Consider the following 26,861-nt stretch of genomic DNA (forward strand, 5'->3'; position numbering starts at 1 on the left):
CCAGCATATCAGACATAAAAACTATGCAATGTACTAGTTATGTATAACCAGGCAAAATTCCACTTGTTTGCTCATTTGTGGTGAATAATACTTGATAGATGCATTATTATAGAGTGACTATGGTTTAGAAAGGACATTTTCATGATAGTTTTCAAGGTTATCACCAGGGACTGGTTTATACATTACCCTACTGAATAACTTACCTTTCACTTCTCAGACTCCTCCTTAATCAATGATAGCAGTAATGCATAAGAGATATTACTTGAGCAGTCTTTATTTTGCCATCCTAATTATTTCTATTCCTGCTAAGTGAAGTTTTCAGAACATGCTGAGCAATTATGCAAATGTACATTTTACACATAAGTGAGAGCTTACCCATTGAACATCATTTTGTACAAGTAAACTAAGAATAAATAATAGGCAGATGCACCTTACGGTGCGCAAAAGTTGTCAGGTTGAATAATGATAGGCATCAAGCTATGCAAATGCTAAACAGATCATTTTGGTTATAGAAAGGGGTTCTGGGGCTTTCTTTGGGAAAATGACTTTCATTCCTCCATGCTGTCATCTCCAAAGGAATTGCTGAAAAAGATTGGATTATGGTATTTATCACAATCTTTTATGGAGTGCCACCTAATATCAATAAAAAGGAACTCTCTTATCAGGCGGGGAGAGTCTTTCATGTTTTTCATGGAGTGCACTTAGTAATACGTGAACCGTACCATCTACAGTGTATTCTTCTTGTCCAGTTCTGCTGGATGGTGAAGAGAGAAGGGCAACTATACTGACCACTACCCTCATTTGTGCTGTACAGTCCTCTGGTTTAATAGTAGGATGGAAAGAGAAAACAAATGGTTTCTGCAGTATCAGGATTGCTCTGTGGGTGACCTGAGTGCAAAGGACAGGGAGAAGTTATTTGCATGCTTCTGTAAATGCAAATGATGGAAAGTAATAAAGTCTAGATGAGATGTTTCTTTTTCCCTACATTTTTTAGAAAGAGTGCACAAAAAAAACTGGCATATGGTAACTGTCATGCCTGAGCTTGAATTCTTGTTCCCTTTGGCACTTTGAAAGGTTTTACCAGCTCTGCACATTTTTCTCTAATAAATGACTCCTACAGCCCTGCTATTCTGCAGCAATTCATCAGCTTCATGGGGTGCAGCACAAATGCATACATTTGTTCTTGTCATAAATCTGCTGCACAGTTTGGCCTTCTTCGTGCGATGTTCTCCAGGAGACCTGTAAGTTCATTTCTAGGTAATGATCCACAAGCATAAAATAGCTATGAGGGCCTGTTTGACTGCATAATTGTTGATCAATGTTTTTCCAGCATATACAACCCTACCTAGCTCTTTTTTCCCCTAGCCAACGTAATTAATTATCAGCACACCTGTAGGTAGTGTTTCCTAGAAGAGCTGCCACGCATTTTTTCTTTAATAAAGCACTTGGGTTGACTGATGACATTTCACATAGATATCACTTCTTTTCTTCAGTAAAGATGAGTATAAAGTGCTACACCAAGGAAAGAGAAATGCAATGTGCAAATACTAATTGGGGAATCTCTGCCAGAGAAACAGCATGGCAGAGAACAAGATATAGTTACAGTGTATTATAGGTGAAATATGAGTCACCAATGTGGTGCCAAAACTGGAAAAAGGTATTCCACAGAGTATTAACAGGAAATGTCATATAGAACATTTGGGAGATAATTACAGTGCTCTACACATCACCAGAGAGGCTTTTGCTAGAGGAGTATGTCCAGTTTAGGTCACCTCACCCTGAGGAGACTGTAGGAAAAATGAAATAAATCCACAAGGGCATAGCAAGAGGAAGAGGTTGAGGAAAGAGAACCTGTGAAGGGAGTTTGAAATAACTTATGGTATTTAGTCTAGAAACAAGAAAATTCAAGTGAGGTGTCTTCTAATACAAAAAAGCTGTTATAAAACTGCTGCTAAAAATTGTCTATTATCTCTGTTTAGGGAAAGGGCAAAAAGAAATTAGTTTAATGTGAGATAAGGGAGATTTCAGCTGAATTTTAGGAAAATGTTCATAATTCCTGGTGATAAAATGCTGGGACACTCTCTGCACAGGTATTCGATAATTGTGTGGCAGAGAGATTCTCTGGATATAGTTAATGCTGTTTCAGTGCAGTGGGCTGGACTACATAATGTTTTGAGTCTTATTCATCCAACATTTCTATTATCTTATTATTTTTATTGTTATTTATTTGCAAGAAAGAGTAATTGTCTTTGGCTTTTTTTTAAGGTGGACTGTATTGGCTTGGGCTGAAAATTAGAAGAAGATTTCTAATTCTAAGAGCCATGAAGTTCTTCAACAGCCTTTCAGTAGGAATAATGATACTAAAATGATAGAGCTCACTACTTTTAAGAGGGACTTCAAATTCTCATTCTTTTTCTCCTTCAGTGTTACGTGACATTTGCAAATGGCAGAAAAGAAAATGTACTCTTTCTCCTTTCAAACAGTAAAAGACTTACCAGAACAGGCTTACCGCTATAAGTACTCTTCAGTCTTTCGTTGTGAACTGTATCAGTATGAACTGAAGAACTGATTTTACAAAATCCATTTTTTTCTACTCATTAGACATGCATGTGTACAAATTCTCTTCTAAACTATATATGCAAATTCCACAAAAATCTATGGTCAAATTTTGGCCCATAGGCAATAAGGTAGAATATTTTGCCCTTTTCTGAATTCCGCTGCTTGAATATTCTATTGAAATTCATTCTAGTGTACAAAAACTACAATTTGTCCTCAATGCATGAAAACAATTTTTCTAAGGCAGGCTTAGACTTTCTTCTCTCTAAAGGCCTTGAGTGCTTCATCTAGACTTGCCCACATTTCATCAGGATCATGCATAGTGAAATTTTACTATTAAGAGTATTTCAGGACCTGCAGTAACAAAGTTACCATACTCGCCTTTCTTCTCTCATTTGCCCCTTTGGCTGTCATGATATACTGTCTTGTAGTGTTCCAGCCCAATAAAACTTTATTAGGGAGACAGGTTCTCAGCTCCTTTATAATACTTTGCAGTACGTATGACACATCTGTGGCCTTTAACATTGTTGGCGTGGTATAAGGAAGCCAAAGTCCAACTGGAAATCTGGGAAGTTTCTCATAAAAAGAAAAATAGGACCATGTGTTCCATTTTCTTACACTGGACATATTTAACCTACTTGCTAGCAGCTAGATCTGAAAATTTTATCTCTAGTTGGCTCACACTACACATTCTAAGTATAATGGAAGTACTTAAAGTTGACAAAGTCAGCTAAGTCAGTTGGAGCAAGAGCTTTCAGTTCCATAGACCAAGACCCTGGAGATCTTTGTGAAGTAGTTAGTCTTTGCACTCTGCTGCTGGAAAGTTGCCCAGCAAGGAAGGATGCTACTTTGATGTTACTACGATCACCAAAGAGGAAGAAGAACCGAAGAGCAAGGGTGATTGTGGTTGCATGATTGTTTTGAGCTAATTTAAGTAACAGCTGATGCCAAAAGACATGACTGCCACTCACCTCTCTGCTCTGTGCCGTACTTTCCCACCACCTCATTTGTGTTGCCACTAGCATTCACACACTCTCATGCAAGAGAGGCCGGGGGCTGCTCTGTCTGAAAAGGCCAGCACAAAGCATGCTTAAGCCAGATCACTTTCTTGTTCTTCCTCACCGCATGAGCATTAGTTCCATGAGCACAAAGCAGGAACTTCTCCCAGGGAAGGGGGAAGTCACACGTTTCTACTGCTGTCTGCACTTAGATTGGCTTAAAGCTGCTGTGATACTGCAGCCAAAGCTATCTGCTTGTATGCTGCAGGTTATTTGGATGAACGTGGTAGACTTTTGTTTAAGGAAGCTCGTGCTCCTTCTGGCTCATCTATAGAAAGAAAGTACTTACATCTCCTTTTATGTGAACAACAACTGGCAGCACTTCTATGGAGCCACCATTAAGGCTGCAGAGCTGGGACAATTTGCTAACACTCCAGAAGGCAGCTCTCATGAGTACCATTGAAGACCCTCCAATGGACACATAATTTTTAAAATATATAATATGTATATGGATGTGTATGTATAAAAATTGAATCTACAAAATTTGTCTATGATTTACTTTCCTAATTCATTTGTTCTACTTTACTGGATAAATTCATGATAGGATTTCTAGTCTGGGGAGATGAGGGATGTTTCTAGAGCCAAAAGGTTCTCCCTGATTCAGATTATTTCTGTCCTTGTTCTCACTTTTTGGTGATAGAAAAGAAAAGAAAGGAAATTACAAAGAAGTGAGTTAAAAATTAGAATCTGGTCTGAAGTATATGTGATAGGAGGTCTTGCCAGACTGCCTTCTCAACCATCAATTTTTTGTAAAATCTACCTTCTTTCCTAAAACAGAAGTAACAGTACATTGAGTACATGAGTCATCTTTTTATAAAATGGCTGATTAAATTTTTAAGTTTCAAATGTGTTCTGTGAATTTCTAGCGCGGCTGTAACATGTTCTCTTCCTCTCTGTCTTCTTGAATTGTATAGGAAGTCTTTCAACTGCCATGACTAAAAACGAATTTTTAAAGAAAAGAGCTCTTGACATTTTATCCTTTGTAAATAGTGTATTATTCTGCTTAGTGTGGTGTGAATGCTTGCTTTTTGGCATTGGTACAGAGTCTGTTGTGATCAGAGGTGGGCAATCTGCTGTAAATTCAACTCTGGCCTCCAGGCAACTACTTTGCAGATTTCTACATTGCTCATTCCTTGTCTGCACTCGTATTGCAGTAGCATTGGATATGACTTCCACATGAGTGCAAGGAAAATAAGTCAGCCTTCAGTTTTCCTCCTTTCCCCAAACGAAAGCTTCCTCAAGTAGCTGAAAATAGATGCTCATTTTCAAAGAAATTTCTTCAGGCTGAAGGCAAGTTGCATGCTTGGGCTTTAAGAATTATTACAAACTTCTTGATGAGGGGATAGGAACTTTTTTTTGATGCAAGTATATATCTCTCTAAATATAATTATAGGTAGTAAGAATGCTGATTTTGAAACTTCCATTAAAATAAGCAAAAGAAGACTGTCAACTGCACACTCACAATAACACAGATTTATTACTCTTGGATCAAACTCTGCTTTCACTTGCATAGGTAAGACAGATGCAATGTTGCAACTATCTGAATTCACTGAACGGCATCTGAATAGCGCATCTATCTGACCAATGCACTGTATATTTTGCATGAAATGCCAACAGATTCTATGTGGTCGAATTCTATCCCTTAGAATTTACCTGTCCTGAATTTTTGGTTTTGCGTGTGCATGAACAAAATCCAGATAAGATACAGTTAACATTGCTGAACGTTGCCTCTTCTGGGGTTATAACAACAACGTGAATGTCAAATCTTTTCAGGCAGTAAGAAAATGTCTACTTGATGTTTGTCCACTTGAAAAACATCTGTCAAGATAAGCACATGTAATACAGGTAAATACAAGAGCATGCTTTCCTCCTACGGTTTGTTGCTTAGCCTTCTTCCATCTTCACTTTCACGCACTGGGTGTAAAGGTTAAAATCCTGTTAAAGGAGGGTTTGCCAAAACCACAAGCTTAGCAACCAAGCCATACTTACTTGAAAAGGCTACAGAAAATGGGCATCTGACTTCATGGCATCAAAGAAATGTTGGTTGAGGGGGTCTCTGGAGGTCCCCTCAGAGTTGGCAGACTACTGCCAACATTCAGCCATGGCTTTGTCTGGCTAAACCTTTAAAACCTCTACTGACAGAGATTACATGATTTCTCTGAGTAATCTGTTCCCATGCTGCTCTCCCTGCCTAGCAGAACAATTTTCCTTAATGTCCAACGTGAACCTCTGTGGTGATTGTCACAGCTACCAAGAAGAGTTTGACTCCATCATCTTTGTAACTGCCCTTCAAGTAGTTGTAAGCTGTTATTTCTTTTATTCCCTTGAAAATCTCTCTATAACAATCAAGGAAAGCAATGAATTTTTTTTTTAAGTCTATGATAAAGAGCACCTAACAAAATTGCAATCTGTGTAAAATGGTGAAACAAATACTACTCTGGGCTTGGAATAATTTGACAGAGTGAACTGCCTTCCAGAGTTTTGTGATTGATTGTTTGCACCCCTTCCACAGTGTGCTAACTAGGGACATAAACTTCTTGATCTAGAGTACTCACTAATTTGGAGGCAGGTTCTATTTTGCTTTGTTTTGTCAAATGACCCAACATGGGCAGTAGTGAAGTATTTTCCCACACTCGAGGTGCACAAACTGAGCTTGTTCAGCTCTAAGTCAGGCTGTGTTCTAGCCATTGCAAAGGAGTTTCAAGCACAAAAGCTGGATCGTTGTCTCTACTCCTTTGACTCTATCCCAGCAGTCTGAGGGTAGTCTTTAGCAGTCCATAGGGGTCTTTTCACAGGTACTAGGCTGGGCCTTAGACCCAGAGAACAGCATGTACTTTCTTTGAGGGTTGTCCCGTAACTTACTACTGGGTCTCTGGAAAACTTTGGGGAGACTATGACCATCTTCACACCGACAGAAATGAAACAATCCAGCATGACCTCAGAACAAGAAAGTACCTGTTAAAGCAAATAAGAAGTAAAGAAAAGGAATGTCAGTTGGACAAAGCAGCATGTAATGTGGCAGCATAGTAACATATAACACATAATATGACACAGTTTTTTTCAGATCATATTTTTGGAAAAATATTTTTCCATCTGCCTTGCAACCACTTTTCTAACAAGCGGGCAAGGATTGTGTCAATGCTTTAGGGGTAGGGATAGCATGTTGCAGGTTGTTTTTAATTTTGTTAACCTTCAGCCTTATTTAAATACAGGAGCTTTTGCAAAATTTCAAATCTGGATGAATAAGGAGGTCTAAACTTTTGGCAGTTCAAGCCTTGAACCTATGGGGTCTAAAATGAGTTTGTTGCAAGATCAATATCTTCAGCAGGGCCCAGCTGGAGCTGTGGGTTTCACTGTAAAAGTTCTGTGCAGATTTCATTATCACCACAAAGCTCTAATCCTCCTGCTTTCTATTTTATGAGAAATCAGTTCTGACTTCCATTTAAAAAATCTGACAGATTGTTTTTTACAGCTAGAGAAGCAGACTGTCTTCTTTGCCTTGAGGTTGTAAAGACAGAGAATAATTTTGCACTATCTAGATTACAAAAGGAAAATGAAAATTGTTTCTTCTAATTCTTCCCTCTGTTAAACCCATCTGAAGGAATATTTTCCTTTTGTTTTCAAAAATGCACACATGTACACACACACACACACACACACACATGCATATTTGTATCTATAGTTGAAAGTTAAAGTCATCTTATCCTGTCAGTTTTCTTTGTTTAGATCCTATACTTTTCATATTAACAACACACCTTTATCTTCCTTTACAGTACTGTTGTCACAATATTTTTTTTCTAACAAACTATGGCCCCATCAGATTCAGGGAACGTTACTTGTTTTGACTCTGCCTTGCTCTTCATTTTGTTTAGACATACTCTCTGTCCGAGAAAATTTAGCTTTGCAAGCGAACCAAAAATGCTCAACATAATAAAAATTTACGTCTACGTCAAAGTAACACCTTTACTCTCCGTGATTTTTGCAATTGTGAGAGAAATAAAGTAGTACTCATTTGGTCCCATAGGTATAATGGACCTAAGTTAAATATGCCTAGCGCTTCCAAATTTACTTTAGCATGTATATGTGTACTATGAAATCTGTGCTCAGTTCACTAAAATATGTTTAATTCCTCGATCAAAGGATTTCTTCTGATATTTTGCTCTCTGAACGTATTGTTTTTCTAATAATGGTTCTGCTAATTTACTTTAACAACTGCAGGATTAGATTTTCAGGCAGCTCTATATAAGAATGTATATGAATGGAGAATATAATTAAGTAATTTATAAGCAAAAATCAGGAAAATGAATGAATATTACTAAGAAAAGAAAAAAGAATAATTGTACCATCTCCTCTCTTTTTTTAGATGAGACTTATGGTCTTAAGGATCCTATGCTGCTTCTCATAAAAACAGAATTTGATTGTACTGGCCAAATTCCAACTGTAATTTGCCTACCTAATTGCTTCTTGCATTTTTAATTGGAAAAAGCATTCTTGAGTTTCCAGTCCTGCTTAATTTACTTTTATAGCATCCATAATTCAGGATAAACCAGGGACGTGCTTCACCAAGAGGTTATTGATCTTTGAAGGTAGGTGATGACATACTTACGTATAATAAGTATATACCATAGAGTTTGCAATGTAATATCACAGTAATTGCTTCTGAATATCCAGCAAATAATACTCCACTCCTATAATAAGATTTGATTAGATATGTCAAAACCATCCTAAGTGAAATCCTCCTTTCTGTGCCTCAGACATGCATACAAATGAGAGATGAATTAAACCCTTCATTTTGAGATCACGTACAGCAGTGAATTACCAGAGCTGAGTTAGGTTATCCAGGACCCTCCCGTCTACTTGTCCAGTGCTGGAAAATTTGGATCTTCTGCAAGTGGACATTTGAGGGCTTGATACTGCAGGGTAAGCTTTCTGCTATCTTCTTTACTAGTGATGCAGCAATGTGTCATTTATTTCTTCCTCTCTTCTTTTCAGTCTTTGAGCCATTTGTGAAAATAATGTAATCTGCACTTGTTAGGCTTACAAGCTTTCTGAACCCCAAACCAAATTCTTTCAAAGTTAGTGATTCCCCTTATTTCATTATCTCCCTTTTCTCTACTTAGTAGGTTCAATATTCTTTTATGTATATGAAATATGCATCAGTAGACATTAGCAGTGTTTGAGTTCACATAATCTGATAGTCCAGTAGAGATATATGGCTTAAAATAGTGCAGATATTCATTTAAAAGTCATTCAAAAAGATACAAAGTTACTATTTAGGCAGTTGGTCACAGAAAACTTAGGACAGCAGAGCTGAATGGAAAGACCTAAAGTGGCTGCTGCTCCAACAGCGACTGCTGCAGCTATTCATCTAATTTGGAAGAATACTGAGGCGGTGCAGATTTTTAGAGGTCATTGCTGAATAGTAAAGGCACGCAGTTGAGAAAGTACCCAGGTTTAATGACGGCTTAGCCACTGGCCTGTACTTTGTGTTCAGGAGAGGCAGGTAATCTACTTGTGCCTTAGTTCTTTTTTAATAAAATAAGGATAAAAATGCAACTGCTCTTTCAAAAAGATAGTGATAGTTGGTGTATAGTAGTCTTCAGCTGCACTTGCATGCAGCTGATCAGAGGGTGAAAAAAAGACCACGAACACGGTATGCTTCATGACTTACCTTCTTCCTCTATGTGTAGCATCTTGTTGGTGGCCCGTCGGGCATGGCTGGCAGCACACAGAGACGAAGCTACCAGGTAGCACGCTTGGCAGCACACGCAGCCAGGCGTAAGCAGGCAGGGGCTCACATACACAGTGATTCCCTCTCTCTGCCTGAGGTCCTGTTTTCAGACTTGCTGCTTGCACAGAAAACAAGCTAACAGCAAGGGCAGCACTCAGGATGCAGTGTGGATGTATCCTTTGAGACTCCTGACATAAGAGGTATTGCAGTTCTATGTGGTATAATCTCTAATGTGAATCACCATGTCTCTTCTTCACTCATTGCTGCTTTATAAATCACATGCTACCGCAGGATAGTACTGTGGTATCCTTAATTCCAGTTCCCCCACTACCACCTCCTCTGTGTTGGTGCTCCTGGTTTATCATGTTTTATTGTTACTGTAAAAAGAGTAATACTGACCTTTTCTGTTCTGCGCTGTGTTCTTTTTCTCCTCCTCAGTTCATTTGCTTTAGCAGCAAAATGAAATGACCTCAAGACATACAGTTATTTATAACATTGGAGGTTTGAAGTCAGTTTGACTAGGCTCGAGCAAATACAGATCTAAGTACCCTATCCAGATTTGTAAGTGGCTGCTTTATAGACTTCAAAATCTTACCTGTTCTTTTAAAACTGAGCATTTTCCGGAGTAATTGGGACTGTGAATAAGAATCCAAAAAATGCTGTCATTTTGACCTATTACTTGAGGTTATTCTGTGTCAGATGTGATAACTCCATGGTACATTTCATTCTCCACATTGCATAACGACATCTGCATTTATTTAACAATACCAGTAAGTCCTAACAAATAAAGTGTTAATATAATACTGAAAAATTAGTAGCACCACTGTCTGTGGGCTTTTTTTTTCCCCCTTGACATAGCTCACTTTTTTGTCCTCAAAGTCCCATCAAGGTGGATTTTTGGTAAATACAGCCTGGACTTTTTCATCTGCCATAAGCAAGGTTTTGTAGGCAAGAAGCTGAAAACAGGAAGGGACACAGCTGTTAGCCATGGGAGCACAGATAGTGTGGGAGGCCTGGGGAGAAGGAAAGCAGCAACGGCACCTGGCTAGTAAGAGCTGGAGGAGACTACATTGGAGTAACAAGTGCTGGAGCCACCTGGGCAGGTGAATCAGAGAAGGCGTAGGGTGTGCAATAAATGGGGAAGACTGAGGTTGGAGTAGTTAGATCTTAGCGGAACAGAGGTGGGATGATAGCAGGGGATGGGCACTGGTGGATTCTAGGATGGTTAATGAGACAAGGTAGTATAGGAGGAGCTTTGCAGCAGTAGAATGGGGTAAGTAAACTTGTGGAGAAGGAGTGAGGGCTGGTGACTAGGGAGGATGAATACTTAGGGAATGGGAATGTGATGACAGTAAGAGTAGGGAGCACAGTATGATCTAGGTAGGAAGTTTTGGGGGTCATTATATGGTAGTCTATTTCCTTAGTGCCTTATAATGCAGAAATAAGTATGGAAACCCAGACATAAACAATGTTGTTCCCCACCCATCTTCTAGGGCTGCTCAGTACACCTATGTTTTCCTGTTTCCTTTGGTCCACCTTTTCAGCTCTTGGGAATGCGATAGCTCAAAATAAGTATTTTAAATTCAGATAATCCCAAACAGTTAACCCTGGTGTTATCTGACATATCCTTTTTATTTAATGGTGTCCAATTAAGTAATAATAAACATATGAAAGGTTATTTTCAAGAAGTAGAACATTTTACTGTGTGTACATAGGAGCGCCTCTTTGCGCTCTTATCTTCGTACTCATTTTTCACTTTGATGACAGACAAACCCAGAGACTACACAAATATTTCTGTAATGTATTGCAAAAAACTTTTCATGTATGAAAAATTCCTATACTGAAAATTTATCATTAGAATGCATCTAAAATACTATCAGTCAGACATTTATCTCAGTAATAGCACTGTGTTTCATTAGCAATATTCCATAACTACATTGGCGTAACTGAAATTAGAATCTAGCTCAGAAACAGGAAGAGAAATCTTACATACCTGAAATGCTGAAAAAATATTGCAATATACATTTTTAATCCCCTAATGTGCTTAATTCTAAACAATTAATACTAGCTTTGGTATTTATTTTCTTTGACTGAAAAAGGTGGAGAAGAGAAAAAACACTGCTATACTTTAAAGATGCCTGAATGAAACTGAAATGCTTTGAGTCAGCTTTGCAGCTTCTGAAAAATCAATGTTACTTCAATTACTCCACTGATGTCAATGTACTGTGCTTGATTTACAGTAGTGCAGATCTACACAATGATTAATAACATAAATATTTGAACTTTGATAGTGTTTTCTATCTTGAGATGCTAATTGCTTGTCAAACTGTCTTATAGTTTGTGAGGATGAAGTATTCTATTAATTAATTCAGAACCTCACAAACACTTTTAATTCAATAAAATTACAAGTTTATTTAGATGAATGTCTTATTAAAGAGTCTTATTTAATTTTTTTATTTCTATGCATATGATATAAACGTGAGAAATGCCTGGAGAAAACTCAAATTATTGTTTGAGAACACTTCTTTCAACCAGTGTTAAAACTATTTGAAACTCAAAAGTAACTTTCAATCCTGTTTCCTTGTCCTGTTGCAGACAAGAGGAGTAACTGTTTTTCATCTAAAACCCTGGCAAGATCCTATATGAACTATCATCCCTTTGGATGATCCAGGTTGTCCATCTGCTACTCACTCTGTACTACCTTCAGTTTGTGCCATAATCTGAAGACAGATGTGGTCCAACCCTTTCTTTTCTCAAGTATCATTTTTCATCCTCCTGATTTTTTATTAATTGGTTCTGCGGGCTCTATATCGCTTTATTTGTTCCAGAGCTACTTGCATGACTTAAAATGCATTGTAGGTTGCACTTCAAATTTCAATGGCTATTCTGAGGGAAAAAGGTGTAAAGATGTTCCTCTTAAGTCCTGTGCAGGGATCATGGATAATTATAGTTGTTATAATCAGTGTACAAAATCTTCCTGCTAACCATCTTAAAGCTTCCAAAGGCTGCCCTGCAGAAACCAGGCATCAAACATCATAGCATTGTCTCTTCCTGGTGGGTAACTTTTGTCCCTCCATGCTGGAGTTTCATGGCAGGATTATTGCTTTCTGTCTCCAGAAAAATATGATTTCTATAGTTTCCTAGATTGTTTTATTATTTTAATTAACATGATGTTTTATTTAATTCTGCTTTACTTAATTCTGCTGAAGGGAACAAAACCACTGTGGCCTATAAATATTGCTAAAAATAAAATATTTATTTATCCTTCAGATGACCACTCTGTCCTTTCACATTCAGATGTATCACTCCAGACCTAACCTCATATTAATATTATTTAGGCCCATGGTAGCATAAAATGTTGATGAAAGCATTGGCCAGCGAAGAGCAACAGCCCACCTTATGTCCATACCGTTGAAGAACATGGGATCTCTTCCAAAATACCACCAGTAAATCAATTTGCATTCTCCAGGATTAGGAGAAGTGATAATCTTCCCTAAAATTTTTATCAAGACTCCCAATATAGAGCTTTGGTTGGGTTTTGCACATTTTTGTATGTATCCATAATGCCAAGTAGAAGTTTCTAATTTAAATGGGTGATGTGACAGGTTAGGGATACCTGCTTAAAATATTTTCTGTTCTTAGACTGATGCCTACCCATTTCATACATGATGAAAGTGGTTCTTGTTATGGAGTGAGTGCTAAAAAAATCAAATTCTCAATTAAATGTGATTGCAAACATATGAAAAAATGGAATCAGTATCTGCCATTTGTTAAGTACCTAAGACATTTGGGCTCTGATCCATGATTAAGATGCCTAGATATCTTAGCACTCCAGATAATAATGAACAAATTTAATCTGTTTAATTAACCCTCTGCAATATGTAAACACAAAATTCCTCAACAGTCTTACTGCCTGTTCAATATTTAAGGGATTGCAATGAGTATGAATGACCAAAATCTTTAAACGTTGTAATTGTGTAAGTAATGCAAAAGTAAGTAGGTGGTGTTTCAACATCTTGTGGAGCACAGAGAATAATTTAATTGAACTCTACCTGATTTTCAAGTAGAAATTACATCCTTTTTAGATCTGCTCTTTACAGTTTGTTTCCTAATATTTTTGCCTTGTTTTGTAAGCTGATCTTCACCAATAATCATGGCCATCTGACTGAAGTGCTTTAGGAATCTGCTTTCAGCTCTCACCATAACATACTCTGTTTCTCTTTGGTTACAGTTATTAGTTAGGGCTGAATATAGACTAAAGCCATCAGAGATTGGCATGCTGCAACTTGCTTTTGGAACATGCGAAAGGCTGTGACTTTAATGTTTTGGACCTTTTTTTAGATTTGCTGTAAAGAACATATGCAAATTTACAGTATTACTGTTTTGGAGAAGCAGTCCTTCCCGATAACTGTATTTGTTAAGAAACTCTGACATGAGCCAATTGCATTGCAGTTGGGCACTGATATTATTCAGAAACTCAGGATAGTCAGTACTGATCAGTCAGAATCAGATGCCGAGTGAAGCTGGACTCTGTCAGTCATCTGGCTCTAAATGATATTTGAACTACAGAATGTGGTACCCAGCGTAGTAACAAAAATGAAAAGAATAATCTCAGTAAAGAATGGAGCAGATCAAAGCTCTGTAGCAGAAGTGAAGTGCAGAGAACAACTAGGGAAGTTTAAATCAGTAGATGTCAGCAAAAACAGGATGACTGGTCAGAAGGTTTATTTCAGGTAGCAGCAGATCTGAAGCATTTCATGATTTTAAAAGCTTCCAGTTAGCTCAAGTGGAAAAAGCTAACTATAAAGCTGTTACAGAAAGGTAACATTATGGCATCTAGAAGTAAAATACATGAAAAACACATTTTTGAACAGTGAGGGCTACTCAGATTGCCTAAATTTAGGCCTATAAATTAGATGGCTAAATTAGAGGGCTAGTCTTCCTAAAATATTAATAGAAAAAGAGAGGGAAGGAATGACTGCATATGGGAGGCTCCTCCAAAGAGTAATTCAGAGCAGGAGCATAATTTAAGTGCTGTAGTTGCCCTCATAAGAAATTCCTCACGTTCTTCACTAATGGTATGGGAAGTTGTAGGAGATGAGTCTTCTAACTTAGTCATCTAAGAAAGATATGTAAATATCCTTCAGAGAGTGTGGAAAGAGGTTAGAAAAATAGTCTGCAATCTAACAGAGAAGAAGCAAACTGAGAGTCTGTGGAAGCTAATTTAGGCTCTAATAGAAGACCAAATTATAATCGGGAGGGGGGGAAAAAAATCTGAGAGAGACACTCGAGAGGGAGCGCACCAGAGAGAGAAAGAGAGAGGTAGAGAGCACATGCAACAGGCAGACTAAAATTAATCTGTGATAAAATAACCAGAATTTGCCAACAAGAAATTGCTCTGTCCAAAAGAACAATTGTAGAAAATAATCAATGCTCTGATGCTTCAGTCACGGTAAAATTCTAAAATACTGTGAGAAAAAAAGCTTGAGGCAGGAAGACATGTGGAGCACAAAGCTCAAAAACAAAGCTCAAAAAACCAGCACGTTCTGTGGCAAATAACACAAGCTAAGCTTGGCTTGTTAGTCATAACATAAGAAATAGGAACTTCAGTGAACTACATCACTTTGCAAGAATTTACAAGTACTAGCACAGCATACTAGTTATACGTATGGAGAAGCAGAATGACAACAGCACCTTTGGCTCAGAAGAATTTGTCACCGTAGCAATAGTCAATATTACTTCAGTTGAAGATGGAGACCTGACAGCAAATGGTATGTGTATCCATTTTAATTAGACAAAGACATACAAGACAACATAGCTCCCCAAAAACTAATACTAACACTGAAAGAAAGACTATCCAGCAGTTAAAGAAACTACTTTAAGCCTTCACTTCTGTCTCCATGAAATATGTAAACTCATTATCTGAATACATGTCAGGATAAAATTTGCAATGGCATTAAAGTACCTGTTACTGACTTAAAAATTACATCCAGCTCTTATTAAAAGGCTGATCCCAGCTGAAGTTCAAGGGAACAGAGCAAGTGAGGATGGATGAGTTTAAGGACATCTTCCAAGGGGAAAAAAAAGCTCTTGGCGCACACAGAGCAGCAGAGAGAGACACACAGAGCAGAGCTCAAAGGGTCATGCTGTCCTAGAGTTCATGACCCCAACAAAAGGCCATGGTAAAGCATATACTAAAACAATGTTTGAAATGCTTATTACTCTGCGATTGGTAGAACAAATAAAGGGAATAACTTTTATACTTAAAGAAGATGAAGCACTTCATTGAAATAGTGCTTCGTATATCACGAATAACTAAATAAATATATAAAAAAAGGAATATTTTCCAGTATTTACATGGGGAGAAATTCTAGATGAGATGACTGATGCCAAATATTTTTCTCTCCTTTTTGCCTCTGCGGTGTTCCTGCAGGTTCTGTTAGCAAAACAGAGTGCGTATTAGTGTATATTAAATACCTGTTTTATGAGACATTCACCTCACACTGCCACAAGTGTTGTGTTTGGCATAAGGTGTTTCACCACAAAGTGCCACAGATTGTTTTTGATGAAAGTTTGCACAGAGGATGGTTTTAATCTAAGAAAGACCAGTTGAAGAGACTTGCATAAAGACTAGGATAAAAGCATGATTGCTAGGCTAAAGCTGAACAAACACAAGTCTTAAAGTGTGATTAATAGAATTAGCATGCTAGAGGATAAGTAAATGCCACAGCATATATAGATACACCCTGAGGTACTGGTCTTCATCAATAAGTCTTTCCAAGAGAAAAGGGATACAAGTAATCACTGGAAAAGCAAATTATGCAAGAAAATTTGCGACTAACCTAGTCTGCCTGCACAAGCAATCTGAGGGCAGTGCTCTGCCAGGCAGCCAGCAATGCAAGATGCCTGGCATGGAAATTTTGAGGGAGTTTAAGACACTGAAGAGTAATAACAGAGTCCTGTAACAATTCATTAATAATTAGTATTTAATAAATAATATATAAAAATAAAGCAAATATGTTTATTACTTAATAGTTAAGAGTGATAAAGTATTAATGAATAATAATTATCCCATCACTGTCCTGTGGTAATTCTCCAAAGAGTGCAATGATAAATGACCATGGACACTTCAAGAAAGGTGCCAACACGCTCCTCTTATAATAGTGTAGTCAAACCTGGAGACTGCTAACTTACGCCTCACTAACAAAAAATGATAGAAAAGAATAAACAAATAGGCAAGAAGACTGTAGTCCCACTTCATGGATGTAAAAAAAATCAAAACACTTTGAGCCTTGTTTCCTCAGGAAATAGGGTTGTGTCATGATGTCATGTGTGTCTCTCTCTGCTCCTCCCCAGTCCAGTAACTTCTGAAACCATAGACCAGTTTCAGCTAAATCTGACAGAGTGGCAGTTGTCTTCAAGATATCAGGTTATTACCAGTTTTATGAAAACGGGTACTTGCGTGGAGATGAGAGACAGTATTAATCCTTCCACTGAGAGAACGATTGCAGCATGAACTCAGCCTTTATTAGATACGAGAGAAAGCACATGAGAGAGAGACGTTATGAATGCTAGCGTCAAAGGAAAAGCCTCAGTGAGAGGCAGTAGCTTATTAAATATCTGTGAATTCAGCCACAAGACAAATCCATAGGCTCCATTAGTTTCAATGCTTATGGAAATAGTTGTTATTTATGGGATGCCAGCATTCACTGAAACTGATCATAAACCTGTTCCTGCCATAGCCAAAAGCCGCTTTACAAACAGACTAGAGATTGTTTTTTCCACCTAGCAAAATATGATATGCAAATTGAATACAAAACTGAGAGTGGTTTCATGTTTATAAAAACAAAACGAAACAAAATAAAACCTTTCTGAACATTTGATAAAGGTGCAGAAGAACAAGATCTAGGGCTAGGTTACTTATGTGCTAGCAGCTCAGAAAACAATTTGGGTTCATGCAAAATGTAGGTTTTGACTGACAGAGTTACTGCTAAGAATGACGTCCTACAGAAGTAATTAAGATGTATGCCCTAGACATCATATTTCCAGTCACCAATTAATGGGAAGGTCTCAGTAATAAGCAATGGGACACACTTAAAGGCACCAGGATGGTGATTCCAAAGACGTTACAGAGAAGATATCTGGAGGTCATTTAAGGATTTAGAAATCTGTGCGAAGGGATAGATTGTTTTATATCGGCCTTAAATGAACATTGACATTAAAGCAGTTGCTAAAGGCTCTGCGAAGAATAGATAACAAGTCAAGTGAAAGAGCCCATGTTGATGGCACATGAAAAATAGGTTTCTTCAAGCAAGAGGTACAGTCCTGTGCTCTTTCATGGTCAGGTGACTGTTCTTTTTCCTGGTTTGGTTTGGTTTTCTCCTTATTCTGAAATAGTAGTTCAGGTAAAGACTATATGATTCTCTTTATAATGAAACTGCTTTTTAAATATGAGATAACTCACACCTGAGTGTCTTCATGTAAGCGGGAAAAACTGTAAGATCTTCTGCATAGACAGGGAAAAGGCATTTTCTGTGCTGAGAGCTGAGAGATGTGTATGTATTAATTTGTAGATACATTCTTCCTTTTCTTCAAACTTTTGTGAGAGCTGTCAGGTGTAAGCACAGTGTTTTAGCCAAGAGGGTCTTCAAACAAATGCTGTCTAGTGGATTTTGAATTGAGTTTTTGGAAAGCACAAAGACTCTAGTGATGGGTTTACAACAGACAGTCTCTGGCTTTCCTGACTTGTACATGATTCGCATGTACTACAACACAACACATCCAAATTTTTTTCACAGCAATACTGTTTTGTCCACAAATAGGTGCACAAAGGTGCAATAATGCTCTATGGAAATGATTGTTTTCTTAGTAATCTGTAGAACATACAAAGGACCCTCTCAGACTGAGGATAATTTATCTGAGTTCTACTTTTGGACATCTATTTTACAGAAAATTTTGTTTTTTGTTCTCTTCTCAGATGTGGTCAACTGTAATCAACCATAATTTTGAGAGAACTGCATGCAGGAATAACTACTACGGCATATCCATTTTGTCGTTCTGAGAACTGTGGATATTCTTTGGTTTGTAAAATTAGGAGCAATATTCTGGCCCATTTATCTGGGACATTGCCTTAATCTCTGACCTATCTTGCATGCTTGGGTTTATGGGAGTAAAGGACATCAAAATACTTTACTGTCTAAAGGTAGGCATCCTCAAACAGTCCTCAGGCATGAAAATGACATTCACAAGAAGCTTATTGCAAAGAAAATGAAATAATTGAAAAGTCTTTTAAAATATTTCTGATGATCCTGAATAAGAGATTGTTGTCTGTAAAGTACTGCAATAATTGTATAGTTAATGCACAAAGCTGTACATTGACCCTGTAAGAGTCTCCAGGTATTTTTTCATATAGTTTTCTTCATATTTTCAGCTTTATCCCCTTTCTTCCCCTAGTCTTTCACTAGAAAAGAAAATAAAGTTCTAATTCTTCATGATCAAGGATATAACTTTTTCATTACATTTCTTTCTACTCCTTAACTTCTGTGTTTTTGTTTCTTTGTTTTTGTTTTGTCTCCTTTGTACTGCTTTGGTTTCACAGATCCTTAGCTCACTACTGACTGTTCAAACTAGTTTCCCAAATTGCACCAGGCAAATACCTCTTTCTGCTCCCATAAATATACTTCGCAAAATCTTTGTTTTTTTTTTCTCTTGAATAATATTCTTTTCATGCTTGACATTAGAGTTTTACTTTATGGTTTTTATGCATTGGTCTTCTGATTGTATACTCCTAAGGACAGGAAATACAGCTCAAACTGCTTATAAAGCACTGTGTACCTTTTCAGTACTGTATATCTGAGTTGTTTACAGAACCAGCAGTGAAATTCATCCGCGTGCTACAGAACCACTGCAGTGTCCACAAGCTGAGATTGTGCTATTGGAGCCTTTCACAAATATCAAATATATATACTTAAAGCTGTGTAACATTTATGAGTTTTATTTGGATTATTTACTATACTTGTTTAATCGAATAACATATCAAGTTATTTCTACCAGCTCTGTTAGCGGTTTTATTAACTGTTGAAAGTGTCAGCTTCGAGATCAGATTCATGAAGATGAATTCTTTGAAAATGCTGTCAATTTTCCTAAGCCTCATCTCTGTGTAACAGGTTCAAGATCCTGATAAGAGCAGGTCATGTAACCGTGAGAAAAATGTTTCAGAAACTCATGAAGCTGTACTTGATCTATTTTTTGAAACTGGCAATTTTTTCATTGATTTCATGAAACAATTAATATCCTCCATTTGGTGAAAAAATTACAGTGCAAGATAACTAACCTTTCACACAGAATGTATTAATCAAAGTATGTATACATATACGTGTGTGGGGGGGGGTTATTTTTTAGCAGGAATTATTTTTTTCTTTAACTAAATGACAAAATAATTAACCTTTTTTCTCCTAAGTGTGCTGTTTCTGATATAAGCACACGCTCTGAACAGCCAGTCTGTGAGCTAGTTTCCCTTCAGGGCTGTGAGAGAAGTAATTACCTCCTCCATACCACAGCAGAAAAAACATTCTGTGCCTCCAGGGTGGCAAAATTCTGTGTCACTTATCTCTCCCCTTTTCTGTAGAAGTGATGAGGACTGGATCCGTCAAGTGACAAAATCACTGACCCTGGTCTAATATCCCCCTAAAACACAGCATGCAGAGAGAACCCCCGCACAATATAAATTCCCCCAAACCTACTCCATGTACAGTTGCTTACCTGAACTTTTCTTAGAAAAGGATAGGCTTATTCAGAGAAAGGAACAAGTACATTTATAAAAGAGATACAAACCATTTACACTTATTTCCTTTTTATGGTAGATTTGACTGTTTCTGACTTACCTTCATTTTATCCATTAAATTTCTACTTAGCAGGAATTACCGCAATTCGATAGCTGTTTCTTTTCTGCTCACAATATACTTCACTCACACTTCAAGCCCTAATGTAGAGGATATTTTCTTACATTGTCTTATTAGAATTTTGGTTTTGTATTAATATTACTCAAATATTACTCACTATTAAAAATAAACTATTCAAATATTATAATGGATAATATTTGAAAATTATAAAAATATTCATCTCTCTACTTACCTTAGTTTATAAGCACTGTACTGTGAGCATGCAAGCTATGGACTCTGACTTCTTCCTAATTATCAAATAAGAAATAGGTATATTGAAGTTACTGGAGTTAGACTAATTTGAAAATACTGTAAGACAAAGGAGAATGAAATTTTGTGGATCTTGTAAAAGCTTTTTCACAAAAAAATGATTAAAAGTGGTGGGTTATGTTGGTTCTAAGGGTAATCAGCTTTACTTCTGCTTTGTTGGCAATCTCATTGGCCAGCATTAAAAATGAAATATGTAACTATCTTGACTGCAGATATTTTCATTCAAAAGACAACAGCCTATCAAAATGCCTTCCTGCAAAGCATTCTCATAAAGTTGTCCAATCAACTTGCTTTTGTGTTTATATGAATTGGTTTCAGTCTTTTATTTGCTAAATATTGGCACACTAATTCCTAAATATTACATTTTTAGAGTGAATACAACAGGAAGGTATCAAGCGTTCCCTTCTCAAACAAGCTGTATTAATAGTAATACTTATGAGACCTGATATTTATCAGCAAATGGTATTGCTCAGCGTATTTCAGAAGATACAGGGATATAATAAACCAAGTAATTCTTATTTTTCTTTTTTAGGCTATGCTGTTTGAAGCAAATGATGTATTCTGTAGTTGATAAGAATGATGCAAATCATATTTATACTAATCATACCTGACATATTATAATGTGAATAAAAGACATATATTAAAAATATAGTTTAAAATACAAATGTTGAAGAAATTCTTGCTAGGTTAAACAAAATGATTATGTTTCTGTAAATGTTACGTGAAATGAAAAATAGAAATTGAATTAACAATAGTAAGCATAATACTTTTTTCCTCAGAACTAATATTTAGAAGAAGCTAGAGAAATATCAATTATTAAAATGTATTGGCAGAAAACAGTCAATTCCCTTTCTAGCTTTTTATGAATAATTCACAAGTTTGGATATTTTAAAAATTTGATATGAAATTTGTTGACCTGCACATGGATATGTAATATCTGTCAAGTAGCTCTAAAACGAGTAGAATGGACCATTATTACAGGGCAATAACATTATAAACAGATCCTTTTTTTTAATCAAAATTCTAGGAGAACTCACATAACGTAATTACAGTTTCTGCGAGTAAATGATCAGTGTGACATCATCTGAACTCTGAGTAGTCTCAGAAGTCTGTATCTTCCAATCATAAATGGTATACATGATTTCTTCCTTCAACAACTTACTACCATTATTATTAATTTGGTTAGGTCATTGCGGTGGAGCTCAAGCTTCTTCAATGCATGAGAATGCCAGGCTAATGCTTATTTGATGGGAGAAAATCTAGTAAGAGAAAGAAAAAAAGAGGAAGGGAAAATGAGATCATTTATCCTTTCAAAAATAATTTAAAATTAGAATAATAGAGTTTGGTAGTAATTATTTAATTTGCAAAGTCATGCACTCTAAATTCTTAAAATTTTAGAATTAGAACCATCTTTACCATTTGTATTCACCTTGCTTAGGTATGTCCCCTATGATATGTATTTTTAATTACCCAGCCAGATATTTAACAAACCAGGATGGATCTGAGCTGCAGATGTACAGGGACTGCGAAATGTGGGAAACTGCTCTCTTAAGATCCTCTATTTCAGCTGCTGCAGTAGCTGGAAATTTGCAGACAATTGAGGAAGAAGTCTGTAGATAGAGCAAGGAGGAGCCCAGTATTAAGGTGACTAAAATATTGCTATAGAGAAGTATGCGGCCTAGTTAGGCCAAAGATTTCTTACGTGATGCAAGTCTGGTCACTTTAAAAAAGATTTTTATAGAGTGCTTGCAACAGGTGTTTCTCCTTTCCTGGATGCCTATTTTGAACCCTGAAGATCTCTATTTTGCCAAAGTGCTCAGCGTTTGCAGCTGCAACTACACTCACTGGGACCAGTGGGTCAAACCTATTACAGGTAATGCGATGAAATTTCAGGCCCTAGATATCTTGAATTGTGCACTTAGCATAACTGGACGTTTTCTATCTTAATATCTCAGTTCTACCTCGATAAAATGATGGTATCTTCTCCTGCCTCTGGCTTGGGAAAATAAATGTATTTAAGATTTTGAAGCAGTCAAGCATTAGAATGATGTGTTCTACTTCCACAATAAATTAATAGGTGTATTCTCAGAGAAGGGTCTGACTAGTGTCGAGCAAGGAAGCCCCTCAGCAACACTGAGAACACTATTTTCTCTTAAGGAGTCTCTGATGTCTAACAAAGTATATTGTTCCCACAATAAGCTAGCACCCTTTAGCCACCCACCAACTTCCAAAAACCAGGGGGAATTTAACATATTTAATGCTCCTGCTCCTCTGTCCACTGTGACTGTAATTGAGCTGTGGGTCATTGGAGCAGGGGACAGACCTGCATGCACAAGTACACACCCCTATCATATGGCTTTTATGTACTGAAAAAGAATAGAGTTAAGCCAAAATACAGTCATATGATCAGAAAGGAAGAATAATACCCACATGGAAAGGGACGGAGTTAAGGTTACACGTAGCACTTTAATTCTGCACTTTCCTAAGTTTTGCCTAATATATATGGCAATCTGAATTTTCTTTCATTATAGCTTTTCCACATGTGTAGTCTTCTTATTTACATTCAACATAATTTATTGGAATTTAGGGGTTTCTTTTCATTTTATATGTGTTAGAGAAATTGAAATGTCTAAGGTATCATAAAATTAATAGCAAACAACAAATAAAAATAAACCATAAATAAACAAATAAGGAAGACAAGTATGGTAGATGATAGTCTGAATTTAGTAGAATTATATAAAATGAAGCTGAAGCTAATAAAATGTACTAATGAGGTAATGCAGTTCTCACATTAAAACCTATTCCCAGTGTGGTTTTTGCTATTATTATACGGAATTACATGAGAAAGAAAAATAGATCAATCTGTCAATTTCATGAGCGTTATAAAAACATTACATCACACAAAATATAAAAAACTACAATACATCTCACGATATGTTATTTTAGAAAGGTAGTTTAGTAATGAAATAATTGAACTGATATTTCATTTGGAAATTACATATTCAATTACTAAAAATTAAAAAGTCATTATATATCAACCTCATCCAGCATAATATAAACTGAGTCCCTCAAAATGGACATGCATTTCTTCAGTAGCTGTAAATTTAGTAACCAATGTCATACTGAAAGCAGGTCCAACTTAGTTTTAAAAATTGTCCATGTCTTTCCATCTCCTGAAAACAAATAATGTGAAACCTCGGCTATAGCTGAAAGGCCTATATCTTATTGCTGAAAAAATACACAGATCAAAAATCAACCTTGCAAAAAACAGAATAAAGTAGAAAATTGATTAGAAGCATTTACAAAATGTTACTATTTTATAGTCCCCTTTTTCACATCAAGCCTCGATGACATTCTGTAGTATTTTTTTCACTTTTTCAATTCCATCAGTGACAGATTGTTGAATTTCCTTCAAACAAACAAATAATGAGTTGCCCTAGAGAACGAGCGGAAGTGATTATAGGCAAAGTTAGGTCAAATGCACAGATCAAATCAACCAAAAAATTGAGAAATACGTATTTTGTCTAGTCTCTTCATTAGGTGTTATTTGTGATAACAGTGCATTAAAAGGGTTATATTGATTGACTGACAGTGTTAAAAACTCAAGGGATATACTAAAAGCTTCATAAAATGAATGTCTGCCAGCTCTGATAGCAAAGAAGAAAAATACCTTTGATGTGGAGGATTTTTTTAACACGTCCCTGTATATTTTGTGTACCCAACCATTATTGTGGCATTTTAATACCTTCCTGGATATACATTTTTTTTAAGTGTAGTTATCATTTGCTTGAAACATACAAAAATAGCTAGTATTCCAAGCCTTTCTTAGCATTTTAATCTCTTTAAATTCCAATCTGTCATTCTCAATTTTCTGGCAGTTCTGAGGGTAGTGTGGGGAAGGGTGAAAAACTATAATATGTGAGCTCATAGTGACAGTAGTAGGGCAAATATTAGGGGGAATTTCATATGTGCAACCTTTGATGCTAGACCATGAGAGCACATTTTAAAGACATGAAAATAATCAATGATGACTCCAGTCTAAGAGCACTAAAGGAAGTAAAATGTTCAGAAGTTGAACCGATGACCTGGAAAACAAGCTCAAATTCAAAGGTGATATGATGTTAGGAGTTTTACATCACATAAAATATGAAAAGCTACAATACATTTCATGACATGCTATTTTGATGTGCATGAAGTGCAAAGACTGAGGGATTTATTTCTGCTATCAATTATACATAAACTCATCAGGGAACGGAATTAATAGATTGTACAAGTAGCTGATACATGTCCCAGCTCCTACATGTAGAATAGGGTCCATGTTCCTATTCTACATGTAGAATAGGGTTTCTACAATGAGTCTAGTCTCAAACTGGAAAGTTTTTTGAGTAGGGAATGCAGTTCTGCTTGACAAAATTATTTACCTAATGTAGAAATAAATTGGTAAGAATATATGTGAGTCCTGGTATGTGTCTTGCCTGAAAGATTTCTATGGGGAAAATGCATTTTAATGTCTGGAAAATAGGCATGTCACTCCAGAATTTCGATATATTTTTATGCCATTCTGATGGTCAATCTTGTAAATTTCGTTTTTGTTTCTAAACAGAAACAGAAATAAAAAAATCTAAATCAAATTCTCCTCTCAGCATTCAGAACGCTGAAATGAGTGTCAGTGTCTTTAGGCTCTAATCCTGACTCTGCCGCTGATTCCTGTATGTTTTTCAGATGTTGCTACTTAACACATCTGGGATAAATCTATGAAGGCTTTATGATAATAAAAGATAGATTAGTGTAAGGTTATAGAACTGGAAAAGATCATCAGGGCCACTGAGTCTGATACTCAGTAATCTCAGGAAACTATACAATAGTTATACATTATAATAATGCAATATATGATCGAAATAATAACAATATAATGTATACCGAGCTTAGGACACTTGAACAAAATCCAAAGCTACAAAAACTATAGTATGCCATTCTAAGAGATCGGGAGTGATCAAAGGCATTGCCAAAGTCCTGGGTTCCTGCAACAGCAGGGAATTTGCTTTGTGCAAATATCTAGATAGCCCTCTTGGGTAGACATGCTATGCAGATAAGTATTATCCTATCTAGGAAGGCAAGCAGTTCCAGTGATCCCTGACACACAGATATCCATTATAGGCCGATAATTTTGTGATGGGCAGAAAACGTGGAAAGGGATGGAGCAGGAAAAGAGAGAAGTGTGGGAGGATACATGATAAAGAACAGCCTGTAGCATTAGCACCTACCTGGAAAAAAAAAATTTCTTCTTACATCTCTCCATAATACTGTATATGAGCCTGCACGCACACACACTCACACAGAGTATAGAGAAAGAAAATAAGGATGATCAAAGTTATAGAATATCTGCTGTATGGGGATATCTAAAGAGTTTGGGACTTTTTGTCTGCGTATGAGCTGACTGAGGAGATGTATGAGAAAGGTCTATGAGGCCAGGAATGGCTGGAATAAGTCAACAGGAAATGATTCTTCCAGTACAAGAATTGAAACCATCAGGAATTAAGTTAAAATGAAGAAAAGGAGATCTTTTGAAGCAGAGTTGAACTTTCTGCCATCGTTTGGTGGGATGCTAAAAATTTGCATAGTTTAAAAAGCAGCTAGACAAATTCAGGGAAGAGAAATTCGCCAACGCTTTTTCAATACAAAAATGCCACTCCTGGCTCAGGAATTCCCTGAGCTGCAAATCAGTAGAGGCAGGAGAAAATTCTGGGGAATAAGAATTTCTTTTTATACTCTTTGCTATTCTGTCAGTTGCTGGCCTTGGTCACTCTGCAGCATACAGGCAGCCACAAATACCTCTTGCATGTTAAGCGTGCACTTTACCGCTGGACTAAATTCCCAAGAAACAAGATTCTGGGCTATGGGAACCCTTGGTCCGATCTGGTGCAACTATTTACGTGTTCTTAAAATGTACCAAACTAGGTACCCCAAAACAGAACTAGCATGCCTCCCTCCCTTTTTTTTTTGAATCACAGTTCTCAGCTATGACTACCAGTAGCAGTGCTTGGTAAAACAGTAAGCTTATGGCCAATTAGCTGCATGGACAATCTTAGCACATTATTCTATTTTCATTATATTGGTAATGGTGAGCCAGCACGGTGGGAAGCAGCAATGCCCTGCCAGTCACTGACATGCACTTTTTCCATAGAAGCTGGTTAAGCATAGCAGGACTGTGTGGAGCAGAGGAATATTATTAAAAAAGTTAACATGGAGGCACGAAATATATGAAAACACTAAAAGGATTTTTCATGTCGAGAAGAAAGCATTTGT

At 36.8% G+C, this 26,861-nt stretch overlaps 1 long non-coding RNA gene across 6 annotated transcripts in view; it reads left to right on the plus strand.

Moving 5' to 3' along the window:
- The window catches only part of LOC104146069 (uncharacterized), a 488,271-nt gene extending 467,061 nt beyond the window's left edge, over positions 1 to 21,210 (plus strand). For 3 of the 6 annotated variants that reach the window (XR_011139059.1, XR_011139058.1, XR_011139056.1), the window contains one exon: positions 18,323 to 20,781. This is a non-coding gene — a long non-coding RNA (uncharacterized lncRNA). Of the gene's footprint in view, positions 1 to 5,387; positions 5,460 to 7,977; positions 8,201 to 18,322 lie in introns of all 6 variants that reach the window. The other 3 variants (XR_011139055.1, XR_011139057.1, XR_011139054.1) reach the window with 3 other exon arrangements.
- Positions 21,211 to 26,861: the final 5,651 nt, after the last annotated feature.

Source organism: Struthio camelus, chromosome 2 (genome assembly GCF_040807025.1).
Source record: "Struthio camelus isolate bStrCam1 chromosome 2, bStrCam1.hap1, whole genome shotgun sequence".
In the NCBI taxonomy this organism is placed as follows: domain Eukaryota; kingdom Metazoa; phylum Chordata; class Aves; order Struthioniformes; family Struthionidae; genus Struthio; species Struthio camelus.